The sequence below is a fragment of the Anoplophora glabripennis genome, unplaced genomic scaffold, assembly GCF_000390285.2.
Source record: "Anoplophora glabripennis isolate ALB-LARVAE unplaced genomic scaffold, Agla_2.0 scaffold319, whole genome shotgun sequence".
NCBI lineage: Eukaryota > Metazoa > Arthropoda > Insecta > Coleoptera > Cerambycidae > Anoplophora > Anoplophora glabripennis.
In genome coordinates, this window is record NW_019416397.1 from 35,516 (window position 1) to 58,823 (window position 23,308).

The 23,308-nt window shown below is 31.9% G+C and overlaps 1 protein-coding gene across 1 annotated transcript in view; it reads right to left on the bottom strand.

The window, feature by feature from the left end:
* Positions 1-8,523: 8,523 nt before the first annotated feature.
* The window catches only part of LOC108910559 (protein doublesex), a 134,358-nt gene continuing 119,573 nt past the window's right edge, over positions 8,524-23,308 (bottom strand). Inside the window, exon 5 of the mRNA XM_023454421.1 lies at positions 8,524-11,029. The gene's annotated coding sequence lies outside the window, so the exon portion shown is untranslated. The remainder of the gene's footprint in view (positions 11,030-23,308) is intronic.

A 23,308-nucleotide genomic window follows, 5' to 3' on the forward strand; every position in this document is an offset into this window, starting at 1 on the left:
TATCTAACTATGCTCTACTATGAACTGGTTCCTGCTTTATCGGTTTATTCCCCAATAATTTGGATCCCGATTTATTTGACCAACGAAGACGGGGCACCACCGTATTTTGCTCAAAACGTACAGACCTATCTCAACGAAGTGTTTCCGAATAGGTGAATTTGAAGAAGGAGTCAAATTGAGTGATATCTAAAAAGCAAGGTTTATGCTACTAAACCTAACGACATAGCCGAACTTCAACAAAAAATCATTCGTAATGCTTTTTATTATCGATTAGGGTATTGCCAGCGACCAGGTGGAGGACACTTTGAAAATTTCTGCATTAAAAAGTAGATTTAGTAAACATTTCCGTAATTTATTTTTTCCGACACATTTCTTATTAAAGGTAACAAAAAAATACGTATTGTATTTGCAATTGAAAAAGCTTTAAATTAAAAAATTAATCAACATACCATTTAAAAAAAGTTGGGGTTGCTGCAAACCCCCCACATAATTACAAAAATAAACAAACCTCTTTGCAATATGCCCCATTGAGAATAAAAATTGACGTTTCAGGAATTTTGCGACAAACCTTTGTTTATGAAGTTACAGAATTTGTTCCAGTTAAACTTCCTACTCAGTATTTTAAAAATTAAGCGCATATTAAAATTATTAATTAAATTCTTGATTAAGCCCACACAATAATAAACAACAATCAATAATATATTTAGAATTAATTCATCATGCAATAAATAATCAATTAAAAAAATATTGTTAGATTACTTTTCACTTAATTTTTCTTTTTTAATGGGGAAACTTTAACACGGTTTGTCGTTGTCAAAATAAATTTTAAAATATTCAGGCCTATGTCTGGAGCTGCTTTGTGGTAACACCAAAAGTAAACTAAGAAACCTTAGCAGCAACTTATAGTATATACTTAAATCATCCCTGTCTGACTTTTTGTTTACGGAATTATCGCGTGACTTTATACATAGCATCTCGCCAATCAGTTTTTATTTGATAAATTAAATTCATTATCGGAGTTCTTAATCGATTCGTCATTAAAATTATGGCTGTGTGTAAAATGATGGGATGCTAATGATTTTTGTAGCTTTTTGTTTATGTTTATAATTACAAGATAATTTATGAGAACTAATTCTGTATTTTGTTTTATTTGTCCAATACAAATCCCTGAACACCTATACAACTAACAAACCGTTCTGCTGTGATAAAAAACAACACTTAGATTATCACTTTTAAAAACCTTCGTCTTAATTTTGCTGACAAACCTTTTATACAGGGTGTTTCAGTTAAAACTTCCCACCGAGAAAATATCGGAATTAAAAAAAAACGAAAAAAACCTGAGACACGTCTATTTTATTTTTAAAGAGGTGTAAGTTTTGTTGTGTTCATTCATCATTTCAACTTTTTTACTTGTTTTACTTCAAACGAGACAATACTGTCTCGTCTTGTCTTCGTGAAAATGGTTTATACAATTGCTGATAAAATGGAAATAATTAGTTTGTTCTACAAGAATAATGACTGTGCACGGCAGGCAGCACATATTTTTAATTATCGTCAACCTGACAAAAACACTTCGCATCAGTACGTCCTGGATTTAGTGCATACATTTTCGGAAACTGGATCGGTTGCAAACAGAAAACATCAACGTGAACAGGTTGAGTAATGATGGTAATCAGATGTCACATTGCAGTGGAACCAAATTTGAGTCTCAGGAAACTTGCAAATACTTCAGGAATTTCTGTACCTAGTTGCCACCGAATCTTAAACATTCATAAGTATTACCCGCACAAAATTAATTTGGTACAAGAAATTAATGAAGACGATCCTGATCGCCGCTGGCAGTTCTGTGAAGAAATGAGTGATCGTGCTCTAAGGAACCTAAATTTTTTGTATTCAATCTGCTTTTCCGATGTACCTACGTTTCAACGGGATGGTCGAGTCATCCACCATATTTGCCGCTAGTGGAGTGATGAAAATCCATGTATTTTCATGAAACTCATACGCAGCATCCGAGGAAATTGAACGTTTGAGCTGGCATACTAGGAGACCATCTTATAGGGGAAATCTGGATGGAAACATGTACCTGAATCTACTGGAAATGAATATCTACCCGATGATTATGGAAGTGTTGGAAAATGACAATTCTTTGCCAGAAGAGGATGTGTGGTTTCAGCAGAATGGTGCTCCACCACATTACGCCGTAGCTGTGCTTGATTTTCTTAATCAGAACTTTCCAAATCACTGGATATGACACAGAGGTTCAATTGAGTGGCCTCCCAGATCGCCAGATCTAACACCCTTAGACTTTTCTTTGGGGTAAGTCGAAAATTTATGTAACACAGCCGAACTCACTTGAGGCGCTTCGTCGGCGAATTGTTGAAGACTGTCGTCAGATAACGCCCGAAATGCTTCGAAATGTTCGTTCATTGACATTTTGTCTTAATTTTTTAAATGATGATTTTATTATCATATCCAAACCAAAATTTAAAAACTCGTATGTAGTATACGGGTGGTCCGTTTTTCATGGCTCATCATTGGCATTGGCATCTGGGAAAGTCATAAATAAACTGTTTATAACTTTTGATCTAATCAATATTTTTTTACGCTCAAGTGCTAGTTTTGTAGGTCTTTTGAAGACGAAACAAAAGTACTTTACTCGTGGAAATGAACGGAAAAAGTTATAAGCGTAAAAGTTATACAATTAACCACCCTTTAAACAATCTTCCCTCCATTTTTATGACTGTGGAAACTAATATTATATATAATATTATTATATTATTGTACATAATATTTAGCATCTATAGTGATAAATTCAGCTTGCCGAAACAAAAAGTCACGTCCAACTCCATATTTCCTGGCCGATATATACTTTTAAAAATACTGTTTGATGAGGCTAGTGTCTTTCTGGATATAATTATATCAGTTTCTACAGAGTTTTTTATTTTTTATGGGTAATTTATACATCTCCCTCTTCCCTGTAATTCAAAACTTTACCATAATTACAGCAATCGCTAGCAAATTTCGAATCTGTCAAAATGTTTGTTGATTTTTGTTTTACGTCAAGAAAAACTAGATTTTATTAATATTCTAAGTAAATTGTTAAATTTCTTTAATATTATGGGTTATTCTTCAAATAAAGTAGTAGTGTTACATTTTGACGTGTTCGTAATTTTATCCTCTATCTGTTACTGTCAAGATCCAATATACTAGAAAAAAAAACAACAATTGAATGTTGCATAACTCGAACTAGTGCCCGTAGATATTTTCTTTCGACGAAAATGGATTCCTCGTATCTTTTTATCCTCCAGTACCAAATTTCATCTCTTTCTGTTGTGAAATAAGGACTTTAGATGGCATTTTCTAAAATCGCTATTTTCAGCTTTTTCACAATATTTCAGGAACGACAGCAGGTATCTTTTTTTTTAATTCCGATAGTATTCAGGTGGGAAGTTTTAATTGAAACACCCTGTATGTAAAAGTATACTTTAACATCCGCCGTTATTATTACTCCTTTGTTTTATTTGTTAGTTTATTCACTGTTTAAATAAAACTTCTTTCTACTAAACAGTTTTCCCCCCTAAGTCGTTATTCGGAGAATAAATTTTCCTGATCGATTCTTGCATGCCCCTTTATACCCTGGACTAGGATTTCTTTTATGTGCGTCTGGCAACTCCAGCATAAGCTCTCCAGAGTCGAGCCCAAACTAAGATTCCACTACTAAAATTTTTCAATTTTAACTTTCGGCATTTGCACTATAAAACCATCGTAAAGAGGGTCGTTAAAATTAATATATCCAGATTCCGCCCAGGCTGGATTCCGAAGTTGGCCAGTAAAAGCCATGCCAGAATTTATTATTTATAACTTGATCAGAGCGGAGTAATATTTTCATGTGGTTAAAAAGAAAATGTTTTATAACGTAATAAGAAAAACAGCGCTTTCAATTGCTGACATGAAAATACAAGAACTTAAATAATAAAACTTAGCCAATAAAATTGGTTTATGGTCGATAAATTTTAGATCGTAAAACCTTTAAATGTAGGTGGGTTCTGCGAGTTGATAGCATATCTTCGGTATCAAGGTAAGTATCTTTGCTTGTTTTAATTTAAAGTAGCAGCTTTTATGGATTTTATATAAAACTATCGGCGGGGCAGCTTCCCTCCCTACAAAGCGCATTTATTGCTTTGATAGTGCCTTTAGCAACGGCGACAATTGCACAAAAAAATCCTGAATTTAGTGCTTCTCACCGTCGTATTGACGTCGATTTTAATTTATGAAGGAAATAGTATATTATCATAATTAATCCAGGGAATTTTTGATATTTACGCCACTTATGTTTAATTCCCCAAGTAACTTCTTGTCGACCATGTTTACTTCGTTCTGCAATTACTGAGACAGGAGTTGACACCTTGAACAAAAACACATTGGAGACAGGAACCGTCATGTCGGCGGAGATAACGCGTATCCTACAGGGGTTCAAATTTCAGGCGAAACACTTTTTCTCACTTTTACTAAGTGTATTTAAAAAAATGAACCTATAATTCTACTACATAAAATAGTCTGAATCAAATTAGCCGTTAACCAGAAAATCAACATTGAAATTGTTATCCATTTTCATTTATTTGTGCCTCAATTTTAATGCGAAATGTATTTTAAGTAGTCGTGGAACTCAGTGAACAATGTTTGATTTACGTAAAGATTAAATTTAGGAGATTTATTTAATCAAAATTTTTTTAATTATATGAATTCTTATATAAACGTACAAATAAGGGTAGGTTTTTTTTCGTAAATTTGCTATTTTCAATAACAAATTTATATATTAATAACAACTCCCTAAGAACAAAACTATTAATCAAAAAATCGGTTAAAGTTAGTGAAGATATGCAATCCATTACACGGTTATTGTTTTCTCTGCCACATATATATTTGACTTAAAGACCTTACTTCTTGGATGTAACAGGGGGCAAACTAATTTTTGCTGGAATACCTTCAGTGCAGCTCACATAACAAAAGTGTATATCCCTAGATCTGGGCGAGGTCCGGAACATTTTCAAAATTACAAAAATGTTTAAAAAAATTAAAAAAATACTTAGTTTTTTACTTATATCTTGGAACATATGCATTTTGGAAGAATATTCAAGAGGAAAAAATGGAAGCCTAGAAATAACTATGGACACGGGAATAAAATAATAATAATTTTTTATTTTAATGCTTATTGGTAATAGTTTAAATAACTAGATGGATTTCACAAGGTCTAACGACACTTACAGTATACGATAATTCAATAAACAAAGAAATCTAAATAAAAAATTTAGATAAATTTGGAACGAATACACTGAAGGTGAATTTTTCGAGACAAAACGTCTGAATCTGGTTCGGGCTGAAGCAGTACAGTATTGGGGATCATGAAGACTAGCAAAAAATGTAATAAAATGTCTAAGGTCGTATTTAAAAAAATTAAGTTGATTATGGTCCTGGTGTAACAAAAGCCGGGACGCGTAGTAATTTATTTGTTAGTTCTCGGAACGGATGGGCCAAAAAGTAAAATATTTCAGTCAACACAAATTATCGAAAGTTGAGGGCTCTCAAGTACGTTTAACGTCGCCAAGACCGTCCTTCGGGGAAGGTTTCACGAAATTTAGCAATATTTTTTTACAAGTTCACTTAAACTGTCGGGGCCATGTGTTGAACAGGTATAAAAAGAAAAATCGATATTTCAAATAACGCGCGAAATGCATTCCAAAGAACGTAGGAATTCCAAGAATAAGTTGTTAGAATGTTGTGAGGACAAGAAAGTAATAAGTAAAATAGCTGTTTTTTTTTGGCGGATTTTCCAAGCTATAAGGATATATTAAAAAATGAAATCGACTAATCCGTCCCGTATCGCTACACGGAGTCACTAGAGGAAGGCTAGGGTATTTGTAAGTTTAGTCTCAACTTAAATATTCACAATTATAGTGCAAACACGATTTACAATTTCTATATGTTCATATAAACAAAAAGAAAATATTGAGCAAGAAATACTTACATTACTATTAATCTCAATACACTTACTAACGAATTAATTTAATTATGATACTGGTCATAGCAATATACAATTAGATAAAGATTAGATAAAGAAATAAGATAATTTTTTAGAGGCATGATATTTGTCCCCTGATAACGCAACTTTGCCCCCATTTAAGCTACTTCGTACCTTTTACCGTTTGCTAGATCCCTATAGTGAGAAGCGAATTTGTCACAGTCTGTACATTTCAACAGTCTGAATATGAATATATTTAGTTATAATTATTACAATTATTTAAATAATTTTTGTTTAAACAAATAAAAAAAATTATTTGGAAATTATTTTTTTTTTGTTAAATACAGATAAAATTAAGAAAAAATAGTACTTCAAAATTATAATTTTTGAGAAAAAATAAATTGCAAACTGATAAATGTAATCTAATTGTTTAAAAATAAAAAAAAAGAGTGTTAACTTTAAAAATTTACTGTGGCCGTCCTAATCAACGGATTTCAATTTTTCAAAAACCATTTGAAAGGATGAGCCGACTTTTCTGTAAAAATATTTTCAAAATTCGAAAAATTCGTTTAAAAAAATTGTTTTGTGGAAACTATAGAACCGATTTTAATGAAATTTGGTGTGTTGTTTTATTATATTCTAAAGTTTTTTTTACCAGAAATCAAAATATTTTTAAAAAATTATCCAAAATACTTGATTATTTTGCCTTTTTTTCATCAACTATTGCTATTTTGCAACATCGGTAATAAATTTAAACATTTTTAACTTGCAGTATATTGTGCAAAATTCAATTCTAAAACTTTTTTCATCTTCAATATCCTTCCAAAATGCATAGGTTCCAGAATATAAGTAAAAAAAAGTTTGAGGTTATGTTACTTGGAAAGGAAAATTTTTTTGCTGAAACCATTCATAAAGTACTATACTTACTCTTTAAAACGCATTTGGATTTATCCAGCTAATAAGTCAAACTACTAAATTTCAACATGCCATTTCTCAAAGACGAAAAATGATATCGGGGTAAATCCTAGTTCGTTTTAAATAGTAAATATAATGTCAAAAATCACGATTTTGGCACTGTCATAAAATGACACAAAAAACTTTTGAGATGATGTTTCAGTAGAATTCATTCCTAATAAATAATTTTTTGTTCCCTCGCTGGCAAACTAAGTAAAACTGTTGGAACTAAACTATAATTTATACTTAGCCATAGTGTTCCATCTTGTACAATAATAATAGTTTTACAATCTTTTTTAGTTATTCCTTCGAGTTTTCTCATGGTTGTGTAAATTTCTTCCCTAAATATACATGGTGTTGCATTTAAGACAATTCTTTCATTGAAAATATTAATAATAAAAATGTGTATCAAATAAAACTTGCACCGAATTAATTTCTTCACATCTGAACACTATTTCCAGTTATACAGGGGTGCCATTTTTTCTGGGCGTTACCTAACTTAATTTTTTCAAATGGGGCACTATCTATTAGCCACTTTAGGAAACAAAAAATTTATTAAAGTATAAAATGTATTTCTTATTAAATATTTGTGGATCTTTTTCTTAAAAAATATGATATAATTTGAGTTCTTTATCTCAGAAAGCGGTTTATTAAAAACATTTAAACCTAAATAAAACGGGAATCACAAGACACTTTATATTTACAAAAGATAATGTGAAATTTATTATTTTGCTAGTGCTAGTGCTTTTATTGTCTATGGTTTCATTTAATTTAAAAGTGGACTTATTCCTAAAAAACATATATGGACAAGATAAATAAAGATACAACAGTTAAAATATTAAATTTTTTTAAATTCACTGAGCCAATTCACTGAGCACTTAATAATAAATAATAAAAGAAACTGTATCTTCGCTGAATTAGAACTAATATTAGTATGTATTGGCTCCTTCAAAATATGTGTAATTTATTTAATGATGTCCATAGTTTCATCCCGATAAAAAAATGATTTAATGTAATGCAACACATTTTTGTATTACTGACATTATCAGAGCCCCAGAAGAGCCCGTCTTTAATAGAAACATCGGTATACAAGGTGTTCATTAAAGAGTAGGCCACATTTTTAGGCTAACTTCCTTTGACAAAAATAAGTCTTTTTTATTGTATTTTTTTTAAGATAATTTATTTATTTTTTGGATAGTTGTACTCGAATTTTGCATAACAAGGTTCTTTGTGTGATAAACCCAAGTATCTGCTTGTTTTTTGCGTTAAATGTATAGGGCGTTCTGAGCTCCTGTGTCACTATATTATCCCGTTCAGATTTTTGTTAAGGACAGATATTTTTGGAAAATTACATTACTTAATTCACCTCATTTTTATCCAAGTAGGTTAGCCCATTCTTTACTGAACACCCTCTGTACTTACCTACCTGCATTGGTCTGATAAGTGCAAACACAATATTACAACACTTCGTTTACAAACGACTTAGACGAGTCTTATTGTTGAAAAGAATACTGAAACAAAGTTGGAGACTAGGGATAAAGGATATATAAGGATCTGTAAACATAACTATTATATTGAACTATACACTTAAGACGTACCATGCTTACACTATATTTATAATGGACTTAAACTTTATTGCCGTACATCCTACTTAGTTATGATTAAATATATATCATAAATAACTTCTAGAATTACACACCTACAACAACAAAATGTGCGTATCAATGTATGACTGCACTATTTATAATTGTACGCGACGCCAGGCCCACCAAGTCTAAGAAGTTAGAAAAAAACTTATTTCGCAAATGTGAAATGCGCTTTGAAACTATAGCAGGTTTGGACAATGCAGAATCAAATTATAAAATAAAATAGCCAAATAAAGATTATGGCGTAGTAATATTATTAACAAAAATGTCGTTGCCCTAAGTTGGTCGATATGTTGGTTGAAGAAGTACGCCAAAAATTGTCAGATTTGGAAAGTGACAAAAGAATTATTGGCAGTGGTTTAGGAAAACAAATGTCACACAACGTAGTGTGTCTGAAGAAAATCGAATTGCATTAAGAAACATGTGTTTTAAAATCAGAGTTACTAGCCTTTAAAAAGAATCCAGTCTGAGTGAAGAATGTTAAATTCAACTGTGACCTTAAAAGCGTTAGTTCTAGAGTAAGAGTCAATGACATATTGGTATGAACTTATAAGAAAAGTAGTTGGAGATAACCATGTGTTTTTTTATTTTCCTGTATTTTACTAAACCCAGATATTTTTGAAGCGATGATCTGTTTCTTAAAAAACTGTCGATATGCAAAAAACGTTAATAAATCTGGACAAATGCAAAAGGTAGGGCAAGGGTCTTACCAAATTCCAGCTATGACTTCATACGTTTGAAGATTATTCAATAAACAATGCTATTAAAAAGGTCAGAATATGATAAACTTACATGATGGATGGATATATACAGATCCTCGTTTTGAAGATTACTCAGGCACATAAAGAAGTTTGATCCACAAATGAAACCCACACCACCCTATTTGGATCCCCAGAAATCGAGTATGTCATCGGAAATACTCCACCGCTCTTCATCTTTTCTTTAAATTACCAAAAATCACCCTCAAAACTTAAAAAGCAGCCAATCAACGCACCATATTCGTAGGATACATTATATGTTTTTGGTATTCAAAAACAATCAACCTTTGCAATCACGCAGCTTCAAAAATCAACCAAAATTCTACATTAGCTGATTCCAGCTCATAAACTCAAACCACAAATTTATAGAGTACTTAATACCCTATACCTCTCTCCCTGACATACAAACCCCTGACATCAGTCCTGTAGCTCTCCAGTTTCTTGTCGGGTAGCAGAAATCGCAACAATTTTTCTCTTTGGATGTGGCTATGTAGAGGAGTCTACCTGCAGTCATGGTATATCTGACATCTTTGAAGGCAGATGAGATTTGAAAATCAACTCGGTTATAAAATTACATATAAATCAGTACAGTGAATTTCAGTATTATTTTCCAGTAGTTACCGTTAAATATTAAAGATACAGAGATTATTCAAATGTAAAAGAGTGTTAAAAAAGTTTAAATTTAGTTTTATAACCGACTCAACATTTTGGACTCATTCACAATTATATGATGAGTGATGAGTCCTCTTATTTGAAGACCTGTGCTAATGGAGGAGCCTACGTTTGTTGTTTAGATTTTATGGGTGTTTTTTGGTAATTCAGAAAACTAAAAAGTGGAACTAATAACTTTTTTTATGCGATTTGATGAAGATATTGATGAGGATGTTGCTGAAGATGTAATGTGTTATCTATAACTTGATGTCGTTATGTTTTCCCTTCTACCTTTCCCTAGTAGTAACTTCTATAGTTTAAAGAAAACTTCCTAAAGCACTACCTGATGTTAGTGTACCTATACATTTTTCCTGATATAGATTTGACAGTTAACAGAATGTTGAATGTTCGACATGGCAGTCCTAGCGAGGCGTATCGACCTATACATAATAATTCGTTTCAACTTTTACAATAAAATCACTTGTTATTAAGTTTATTATTATCACAAGGTCATAAGTCAGACCACATCCCTAAAATAATAACATGGCATCGGTTCTCTTTGACAAATTCCTAAACTTACATCTAACATTTGTACAAGGAAAAAATATATTTTAGTCATCTATAGCAATATATCCAACAGTAAACTAACTTTAGAACAAAGTACAAAAAATCCTTAAAACAGTAACGACACCTTTTTAGCAGCAAAGACTGTGAACTACTATGGACCATTCATCCTTAAACATTACCAAATTTTTGTAGCAAAACAGGTACTATTTACATGTTCATATTTTTTTTTCGTTTTTAATAAATGCACCATACATATTTTTATTGCTACAAATATTACAAGAGTGTTATTGTTGCTACTAGGACGAATATACAGGTTAGCGACGGACATCTGAGTCGGAAATATGGAACATTCACTTTATACCTGCAGAAAAAAAGGTTCGATCACAACAGCTCTTCTAAACTAATAATTCGGTTGATTAGGTACTTAGATCCACCTGAAACCAGAAAAATGTATCAGTGAGTTGTTAAACAGGAATATATGGTGTAAATGGAAGCGTGTTTTCCTTTTAAGTTTCGCTTGTGGGTAATAAATAAACATTTTTCAAAACAAAGCACAAAAATAGTATATTATATTAGGACTAAAAGTGTTTCCTTTGTGGCGAGCTAATTTTGTATTATTCCTTCCTTACACCACTTGACCCATTTTAATGAGTACACGGGAATAACTCCCATATGAAAATTGTTCAGTTCATTTAGTGGAGTCAAGATAGATTTTTCACTTCGGGAAAATTACTGGAAGAGAGAACTTTTTATTTTTCGCTTGGTAAACTTGTCAGAAACAATATATAAAAAGTTACCAACTGTAGAGTGTACGATAAATTATTTATTTAACAAATTAGTTGCAAAATTACAGTTTTTGCAAAATATATAAAAAAATATTATTAAAAAAAAATTAACTGCGCGAAAGAACAGGAAATTTTACATAAAAAATGTTAATAAAGTTTTTTTCTAATATGCGAATTGAAGGCTGCAGATTTTTTTTTCTAAAAACGAAAAATGAGACAGGCAGGCCGAAGTATAGCTCTCTCCAAGAGCGCGCGGCCCCGAGCGCGCTACACTAAATTTGTTATAACTTTTATCTAATTGATCAAATCGACCTCACAAAAATTTAAATGAAAGAAGAGTCATCCGGCTATCAAAATTTTAAGTCTTTAAACTTGAGAAAAAAAAAAATATATAGTACGTACTTATACAAAGTTACGTCATTCTATAATTTTGTACAATAATAATAAAATAGCTGTCATTCTTTTAATTTTTAAAATAAATATCTGTAACTTTCATATATTACTCTTCAAATGACGACTGAAACAGTGAGCGATATGGAAAAAATCTTAAAAATTTAATCTGAAAAATATTGAGCCCAACATATTCAATAATTTTTAGAAATCACAAATTTGACTTTTTAGGCCATACTTTATAAATCAAAAACTATAGTTGTAAATGTGATATTGAAACTTTATGAGAGCACTTTTTAAAGCTTAAAATCTCTACTTTAAGATGGTGCACTTTATTTTTCTTAAAAAATTGAAATAAGTGGAAAAAACAAAATGTAACAAAAAATAAAAATATTTCATGAAAAATCCGTGAAATTTATTTTTAAATAGTTTAATAATGTAGAAAAAAAATTTTCTTTTGTTTAATAAACCATCAAAAAATTAAGTTAAGACCTTAAAAAAAGTAAATCCAGCGAAAAATATTTTTTCTAAAATTGTTATAACAGCAAAAAATAAACGTTTTTTTGATGAATTGATTTAATACTCATTTTTTAAAAGTATATTCTGTATCTGAAATTGTGAATATAAGTTCTCTTATTGATGTAGACACAGATATGAGTCTAATATATATATATATACAGGGTGTTCAAAAAGTTTGGAACCCCCCCCTCTATCTCAGAAAATATTGCTCAAACAAAAAAATGATTAGGACAAAAGTTGCAGGGTTTGAGTGAGCAATCAACGGTGACCTTGACCATAACCTTGAAGGTCATTTAGAGGTCAAGTTGAAAATTTTAAATGGAACCGTATACTATTGATTTGACTTACTTTTGACTTACAGTTTTATTTATTTTAAATGCATTTTTCGTTTATAAGAATTAAATAATTATTATAAATGGTATAAGAATATGATTTTTATGTTTTCGAGTAAGCTGCAGTTATCAGTGTATTAAAAAGTGTATTATTCACATATTTTGTCAATTTTGAGGTTATACTACACTTGAGTCCTCTAGTATCAAAACCCCTTAAATCCGTTTTTGATGAAAAATGAGAAATACGCTTCAAAATATTCCCACTAAAATTCCCTATTGATGTGTTCATTCGAATGATTGCAAAAGTCACCTAATATAGTACTAGGTAATTTAGACGCATGTTTTTGCGGAGGCCGGACCTGGAATATAAATATCAGATCCGCTTCCCACTTACAACAAAATGTGCATTAAAACTGCCGCAATGAAACACTTGTCTATTCGTCTGTTGTTTTTAAAGTAACTACTGGGTAATAAATTTTAGTCGGTGACTTTATGATTACAATAAAGGAAAAACAGTGGAATTTACTTTGCACTAATTAGCGCTGTATAATAAACTTAATAGCCCGATGTGGACATGGCAAATTAGTGGTTTTATTGCTGGATAAAATAACTAATAATCCTTTACGGTCTCGGTGTATTAAAATTTGTGACATTGATTTCGTGCGCGAGGCAAAAGAAAACCTGATTGGTGATATGGGATATATAAAGTATATTTTTCACATACAGGGTGTTTTTTCGGCGGCACATTTATGACATAGTTGATTATTTTTGTAAAAGATCGAACATAATTGTGTTCTTGAATGACTGTGTATAGATTATTTTAAATTAAAATAAATTCATTTACTCAAATTTTGGAAGGACTCGAATCTAAGATATTATAATCTCAACTAATATTTTGGAAAGTTTTTGTTTTACTTTATAGTCATATAATAAAGGATATAATTTTCCATTGAGGTTTATACAGGGTGGTTCATTTGAAACATGAATGTAACACTGTATTTTCTTTGCTATTTGCAACGTACGAAAAAAGTGCTGGAATAAAACTTCTAGGAAACTTATTAGCCTTTATGAGAGAGATGCAATACAGGTATCGATCTTTCAAGGGTTTTATAGATGAAATATAAATACGAGTATATCCTGTAACAAAGGAATGAAAAAATGTAAAAAGTTTCGTACAACTTTTATTCACAGTTTCTTCATAATTCCAAGACTAACTTAGAAAATAGGACTTAAGGTGGTTCATCCGGTACATGCAGGGTGTTTTTGAAATAAGTGCAATTGGATGAATATAGTGAATCTTACTATGTCAATTTTTATAAAACTCATGAACTTATGTTACTTTAAAGTTATTTTTCTTTAATTAATATTTTATTTAACATAACTACACCGTGAAAAAAATTAAAATTCTGAAGCTCTAAAGTGGTTTTTGCCGACTAAACTGACCTTACTAGAGAAACAGTTATTCCAAAAATTAAACGTCTTCAATATTAAACATAATTTAAACATCCTACAGAAAGCTTCTCTTGTTTCAAGTAAATAATATTAACAATGTCTGAAGAAAAACGTGTTTAATCGTTTGGGATAATATTTTCCGTATAAATCTACATAGAATTATTATTATTTTTAAATTTCACTATTCTTAGAAATTCGTTAATGCAAAGTTAAAGATGATTTGGTAGATTTTAATACTTACAAAATTTATTTTCTTTTAGAGTACCTATTTTTTTCTTAATAAAATATGTAAGATCTGTTTGATAAATTTAAGGGTCGTATAAATACGTACTGATTCCATGGCAACCTTGACTTATGCACTGTGGAGGATCAATAAATAAATCAAATTATGTAAACTGTTACGGCAAATATACTGGGTGGGGCATGTATCTTGACACAAAATAATGTCTCGGTTGGACTCGATTATTTCGAAAAAAAATTCAGACAAAAATTGTATGGAACCGAGGGCGGCATTGAAAGGTCCATATTACGACTTCCGGTCTAGACCGGAAGTGTTTTTTTTAATGGATACACCTATTTTTTACCACGGATTTCGTTTGAAAAACGAAAAAAAAACTTTTTGTTCTTGGCCATAAAATGCCATAAAAACAAAAAAAAAAACAAAAATCTTGTGACAACGGAGTGCCTTGTTGGGATCGCTTTTTTTTAAATGTTTCGTACAAAAGTTGTATGGTCAAAAGGGAGTTATCTTGACATGTCCTTGAGAATGACCTTGATCTTGACTTCAAGGTCGTTTGAAGGTGAAATTCAAAATTTTAAATGCGATCCTCAAGATTCTTGTTTTTTGTTTTTTATTATATTTTATAATAAGAATAAACAATTTTTTCGTTTTTCAATCGAAATCCGTGGTAAAAGAATCAACTTCTGGTCCAAAATCACCACTTCTGGTCTAGACCGCAACTTGTAATGTGGACCTTTCAATGGCCCCCTCGGTGCCCTCCAATTTTTGTCAGAAACTTTTTACGAAAAAATCGAGTCCAACCGAGATATTATTTTGTTTCAAAATAAATGCCCCACCCGGTATAATATGAACATATTTACTATCTATATAATAATATAACTAGAAATATTAACTTTGGAGTACCTCAGGGATCCGTGCTGAGTCCATTAATATATTTGTTATATGTTAACGACATGGTATAAACATTTTGACACTTCCACACAAATGTTGTTGCTGGCGATACGATACGACTTACTATAAATTGCGAAAATGTTATTGATACTTTCCTAAAGTGGTGTGAATGCAATAATCTTATTGTTATCATTAAAAAAACAAAAGTTCTGTACTTTCGCTCTTCTAATAAGCTGTGCCTATATTTTAATAACTTCATTTAAAAATCTTTGGAAAGCACCGTTCATCTCGATTACCAATTAAGTGGTATGATCATGAAATTATTGAATTCCCTACTGAGTATTGTAATTAGAAAAAAAGAGATATCCGAAAAACAACAAATATACAGTGTTCCATTAAAAACAAGAATTTTGTTTACATCTTCGAAATGCAGCAGTCGATTACTTTTTTATATACTTTTTTAAACTGCAAGAAATTTTCCTGAAATTTATCTCATAAATAGAAATGTAAAAAGATAAGTTGATAAAATATTATGTGAATAACCACGCACAACAGAATTTGTAGAATTAAATGACTTTCTTCTGTGGTTTATAAATTGCCAAAATAGTTTTGGATTGTACATCATATCATCTTGGCAAGATATATTTTCTACTAATCGCATATAAGAAATTTAAGACCTGCCAAAATTGTAACTGTCAAATAACATTTTCCATAAACAATTATATTTCTTCTATAGAATAATTTTATAATACTAGAGCTGTATCAGAATTGTAATTTTCTATAAATATTACATTTTTGTTATGTACCTAACTAAATAAAATAAATAAATATAAGTTTTCGAAAAAGTGTCACGGTAACCAATTATTTTTTGGGCTCATTTTGCGGAATATCTTGTCATCTTCTAAAGGTTAACCAAACTCGTCTTATTCGCGAGATGCTCAGATGAAGAAAAGACTCCGCAGTAGGAGTGACAAATACAGGAAACCTTAATAGTAGGCCAAGTACCTTATGTGCAAATATTTTACCTAGGTCTGGCAAATATAATTATTTAAATATATGAGTTACCGACTGAAATTCACAAACAAGATGAATTTGGTAGAGATATACATACAGGGAGTACGCAGCAATCAAACGTTGTAGCGAAACAGCTGATTTCCTAGTCGTCGTCTCGTCCAGTTTTGCAATTGTTTTCAAAATAAACGGATCTCAAGTTTATTAAGACTTTGTGGACGAATGAGTCAGCGTTTTTTTACCCGTATTTGTCATTTTAAGTAAGTAGGTACCATACAACTCTGAAAAGTACATAATAAGGCATACGTACTACAAACAGAATAATTACCTACTTGAACATAATGTATAGCTAAAAACTCATATTCAATTACAAAACAGTGAAAACGTTAAGAATAGGTATTAAAGTTAGGTTAGTGACCGAACAGTACAGTAGGTCAAGATTCACTCTCGATGTAGGTAAAAGGTTAAATAATTTGAATTTTTTTTCCTATTATTCTGCACATTTTTCCCTATCTTCCCTTAAAAGTAATGACATTAATGACTGAATCACCCTGTATAAGTAATTCACAAGAATTGGGAAATAATGGGGACTGCCCTGTATATAACACAGTCTAGTAATTACCTCTAATAATAAAATTCAAATCTGCACATGTTAAAATGCGTCCGCATATAGAAAAAAAAAACATACATTCTAAGCACGTATTCAGTTAACAATGGCCATTAAAAGATCGTAAATAAAACTGATATAAGCGAAATTATGCATAAATGACAAATGTAGCGGCCATATTGCAATAAAAATGAAACAGTCGCAGGTACACCAACATATTATTTATTCCAGGATAGTTTATGGGCTATAAACATTTTTAGTTTGCTAGCAATTATACAAATTAACTATGGCCAGCTCGGCTGCCATAAAACTTTAATGGGGTTTTATTAATTAGAGCTGTACCGGGGACCAAGGTGACGGAAATTGCTGTTATTTTACACCGACGAGGTCTATTTTTGATCACAAATACGTCAATGTGTATCCCTCCTTATATATTATCTGAATACTCAACGCCCACTTTCTTATATTCACCCGGTATACATGCGTGCCTCCATCTTGGCATACCCGTAGAGTTGGTTGTCCATATAGCTGATATACAGAGTTAGTCAAAAGTATGGAAACCCCCAAAAATCTCAGGGGGAAAGCACTTTTTGAGGTCAAGGTTCAAGGTTCAAGGTCATATCAAAATCAAGTCGGTTTTCTTAAATGGCCGCCCCCACCTTTTCCCGGCAATGGAAAGAGCAGAAAATTCTGCATCCGAATATGACATTGACCGTAACCTCAAGGACAATGGTCAAGGTCAGTTCAAGCTCAAATGTTATTTTTACTGTTATTTTTAGCTACGGAATCAGAGGGAGTGACAATCAATCTCTTGTAGCCTGATGGTACTTCTTACTAACTAAAAAATTGTGAGTCGCCTCTATTCCATCGTCGAAAATAAAAATGGCAGCTGGAATAATCACTTGACCTCTACCTGTCCTTGAACATTGACCTTAAGGTCAGGTTTAAGATCATAATAACATGTAGAAGTTTACGCTCTCTTATTTCTAACGTCGAAATGTAGGGTCGCTACTCCAAAAACCGATATGACCTTGACATGTTCTTTGACCTTGACCTTCTAGGTTACTACCATCAGGTGTCTCTAAAAATATTTACACCCCTTTTCAGACCGCTTTTGACCGCTGACTTACAAAGGTTTATCGAGAGTGAATCTTGACCTACAGCATTCGGTCACTAACCTAGCTGTTACTGCGTTTTTAATAGTGAACGACAACACATCTTTATAACTAGGCACATGAATGAATAATACATTTTTATTTCATTTTAAATATTATTTAGTTGTTAATAGAAACAAATGTATAACGATAATAACTATTTTCGTTTTATAATTGAATACGAGTTTGTAGTATTAAGTTCAATTAAATATTCGATTTGTAGTACGTATATCTTATTGTGTGACTTATTGCTTTCCAAAGAGTAGTATGGCACCTACCTATTTAAAATGACAGTACGGCTCAAAAACACTCACTCATCCGTCGATAGCACTTTGTCAATAAGTTGTAATCCGCTGCATTTTGATTTTGAAATCTAGTGCAAAATTCAAGACGAATGGGGAAATCAGCTGTTTCGCTTCAACGTTCATTTTTGTAACTTTCTATATATTTAAGAAAATAATAAGAATCAAACTTTTCAGTCCCCTTTTGAAGGACCATAAATCCGCAGGGAGGGACCGGAAAGATTATTTTCACACTTAATATGTTCAAACTTATTTATTTGCACCCTGTATATATAAGGTGTCTGAAAGGAATAAGCAATATCTCAAGAGGGAAGATTAATGTAGTCATTGAGAGGCCTCAATATTGGGCTTTGAGGAACACCAAATAACTTCGAGAGTAACGCTTTTAAAAATGTTTTACCATTGACAGTTGTGCAATGCGATTTACTTACAGATTCTAAAATCGAGCCTCGAGGCACACCCTGTGTATTGAATACATAATATTATACAGGGCGTATTACGAAGAGGTCCCAGTAGGATTATCTCAAAAAGTAGTCAGAATTGAAATCTGAAAATTTGTATACAGGGGTTTATCAAAAAGATCTATTCAATGAAAATAGTGCCAACTTCCTCGAACTTCCGGTTATACCGGAAGTCATCATCAGCTCTGTTATTTCAAATGGAACACTATGTATATTTAATGCATTTTTAATTCTACGGCAAATTCTAGACTATTTTCATATAAGGTACTATGGGCCAAAATGTGACAGTTTGCAAGCCATTATTAATTTTCGAAAAAAATTGAGGGATGTATACACTGTATGAATTTTTCCAAATTTGACATAAACTGGTTGCATCCCATTGCTTTCAAATTATCCATGCCAAATGTCATTAATAAATAAAGCTAAATATCGGGAGTCATTCTGTTTTCAAAAATCACTTGCATTCCTCAATTTTTTTTCGAAAATTGATAATAACTTGAAAACTGTCACATTTTGGCCTATAGTACCTTATATTAAATTAGTCTAGATTTTACCGTACAATTAAAAAATGCAAAAATATACAGTGTTCCATTTGAAATAACAGAGTTGACGATGACTTCCGGTATAACCGGAAGTGCTGGAAAGTTAACACTATTTTCATTGAATAGATTTTTTCTGATAAACACCCGTATACAAATTTTCAGATTTCAATTTTGACTATTTTTGAGATCATCCTACTGGGCCCACTTCGTGATACACCCGTATACATCTTTTATAATATAGGTTTTATATATTATATAAAATTAAATTATATATTATATAATTTTATATAATATACAGGGTAAGTCAGTTTTTTTGTGGTAGGATTTTAACAGTTGATAGAGATTCATTTTTTAATAAGAATAGTTCCTTTAAACGTAGGTCTTAGAACGCTTCGTTTGTAAGATATAGGGTGTTAAAAACAAACTTTTTTTAAGAATTTTTCTTAATATCTCTAAAAGGCCAACATATATTGAACTGAAATTTGGTATTAATAACACATTAGTTATGGTGAATAAAATAAAGATAACTGTTATCCATTTCACCTACCAGTGACGTGCCTGAGGTGAGTTACTGCCCCCTTAAAAAAAATAATTCGTACACCCGTAGATTTTTCTGGAATAACATCATTTTTAAATTTTTTAATCATTTCTAAACAAAACAGCTCTCTTTCAATTTTTTTTATAAAATTAACGTTTTTGGTTAAATTCATTTGGCATGAAACTGTTCCAACGATATTGGTACCTAATACATTTGTGAATTAATAAGAAAAATATGTTGTGCACTGAAAATCAACAAAAACGATTGATTGAATAGCAACAGTTGATAGAGAATCATTTTTTAATAAGAAAAGTTTCTATAAACATAGGTCTTAAAACGCTTCGTTTGTGATTTTTTCTTAATATCTCTAAAAGACCAACAGATATTAAACTGAAATTTGACATGTTCTTATGTCAACGTTATGACATTTAATCGTTTTTGTTGATTTTCAGGTACATCATATTTTTCTTATTAATTCACAAATGTATTAGGTACCAATATCGTTGGAACAGTTTCCTGCCAAATGAATTTAACCAAAAACAGTTAATTTTATAAAAAATTTAAAGAGATCTGTTTTGTTCAGTATTGATTAAAAAATTTAGAAATGATGTTATTTCTCAGAAAAATTCACGTTCGTACGAATTATTTTTTTAAAGAATTGATTAAAAAATTAAAAAATGATGTTATTTTCCAGAAAAATCCATGGGCGTACGAATTATTTTTTTAAAGGGGGCAATAACCCACGTCACTGGTGTGTGTGAAATGGATGACAGATATCTTTGTTTTATTCACCATAACTAATGTGTTATTAATATCAAATTTCAGTTCAATAGATATATGTTGGTCTTTTAGAGATATTAAGAAAAATTCTTAAAAAAAGTTTGTTTTCAACACCCTATATTTTATAAACGAACTGTTAAAATCCTACTACAAAAAACTGACTCACCCTGTATTATATTCAAAGCTGGGCAGAGTAATTGTTGTAGTTGTTATAAATGTCTAATTTTCTTGTTTCGTTTTCAGAAGTGATTTACTTCATCAAGTCTTCGTAAACAAATTCAGGATTCCAAAAACATTTTTAAGACAAGTTGCAGTCAATTCAACTTTTTATGATTTAGTCCCCGCCCCGACTGGCCCGACATTCCAACGGCGCCCATGGCGCGACCAATAAAACCCAGTCTGCGATTCTATACAAAAATTATTATAATAAGTAGTTATATGTGTGTATAATTTACGACATCTCTGACTGCCGCCTCGCAAATCATATAGGATATTCTTAAAAATCATAAAAGTTTGTCTGAATGTAATTGGTTAGGAGAAGCCCGCCGTCGTAAAACTTTAACTGGGACAAACAATGGATTATAGCGACCCTACGGCGGGCCCTATTTAAAATACTGTTAATTTTAATTTTATTTCAATGCCCCATCTTTCTCTATGCGGATCCAGGATTACTTGCGGGATGGATTGCCAAAATCCCTAATCACTTGCTCTTAATAGAAATCTAAATCCTAGACTTTGTCAATGGTAGCTACTTGATGCAATCCTTTGCAATCCTTTACTTGTAGGTACTTTTTCTACACATACCATGATGTGAGAGATAACTGTAATAGAATCATATTCCATGCAAAGTAATAAATCATTGCCTGTCAAGAGATCCAGTGCCATACGCTTTTAAGGGTTTTGGAAATTGAATAATTTCTTTATACATTATGAAGGGACGAAGGGATAGTTCACGTCTGGCACCCTTGTTCCTACAAAAATTCCTTTATTCCCATAATCTATTTATTTTAAATGTAATTTATTATAAATCCAATTTGATTTTTAAATTCCGCATATGTACTACATTTTACCTCTGTACGCGCCACTGTTGTTTACTTGTTTTTTTTTGGAGGCGCTCTCTGATTTACGATCAAGCTCGCCAGGTTAGTATTTGACGTATAATCGACCACTTCGTACACTCGATGCACCTGGGCGACTACAGCTACTATTAGAACACAGTGCGTATGCAGCGGTATTTCAGATTTCACATTCAATTTAATTTTAAATTTGAAATGGTTCATCTGACGCCTCCTAAAAATGATGACACGATTTTCCTTTGATAAAAGATCGACAACTTTTTGCTCTACTTTGCATCGAATACGATCCTACTATATGTCTACCGTTTAGGCATGTTTATAGAAAAGTGAGTCAAAGGGACAGCCATGGGGTCTACCTGACGCTTGTTTAGTATGGAATTCGACAATCTGACGACTGAAACTGGATAGAAAAATACAAACCAAACTCTTAACTAGTTACAGATTACAGATTTATTCTCAGTGTAGACTGAGAATAAATCTGTAATTTCTCTAAACAAAAATGAAGAACCACAAATATTTTTTAACTGTGGCAAGCGTCTTGAATATTGACCACGACGAACATAAGATTTTTACGATTTCCATATTTTTAACTATGACAACAAAAACAAATTTACGCTGTAGAAAATAATTAAAAATGAAAAATTATTATTAGTTCAGGTGGTGCAGATCGTAAGCATAATTTTAAGTCGGGGTCATTAGCCTGCTCTTCCAATGTTGCGCGACGTAGTAGTGGCACCAGCAGCATTATCAGCTTGATTTCCGGGCACGGAGTGTCTTGGAGAAAACGAAGTGCTTGGAATTGTACTCGGAGTGAGCGAATTGGGTGAAACATCACACTCAACAGTGGCACTAGTAATAGTTGCAGAAGTAGAAGTCAAGAAATGACGACGACGTTTGAACACCTTGCACCATTCCGGAAATGCGTCTCTTATCGGCTATTGATTCTTCAATGTATCCTTCTGCTACCCCTGAAGATCGCCACCCACCGTGACGCTTTAAGGACAATATATTGCCCCCATTTTCAGTCACTATGGTAGCTGAAGTTCTGCGAAGGGCATTACCGGTGCAATTCTCATAGTTTTGGAGTTTCAAGAACTTTGCGATCACTTTGGACGTACTACTAATTGTGTGTCCCATATTTTGCCGTGTTGGGACCCCATTTCGGAAGCCAATAAATAATCTTTGTAAATCTGGTGTAGGCCTTTTCCCCAAGTTCTTTTTTACCACCTCAATCTACAGGGGTTTCATCACGACAAATTTTCTGGACCATTCTTACTGGTAGGTATTTTTATTATAATTATATCGCTTCGAACATCCACATCACTCGTCAACATTTTGCAGAGTTCATCAGTTCTACGGGCGCCTGCAATCCCAATGACAAAAATTACCTGTAGAGTATGGAATTAGTGAGTTTTTTGGAAGTTTACTAAAAAAATTACTTTTGCTGTCAGAAAGCCGGCATTAGGTGCTTCAGTGAGAAATCTAGTAATATCCTCTTCTGAAAACACAGGCTTTTTGGGTCTGTAATAGGTGTTCTTTCGCTTTACGTATGTAATTAATTTATAGTATCTTCCAACGTCAATATTTTCTTTTAATTTTAGGGTTGTCATCGAAAAAGTACACCATAGACTG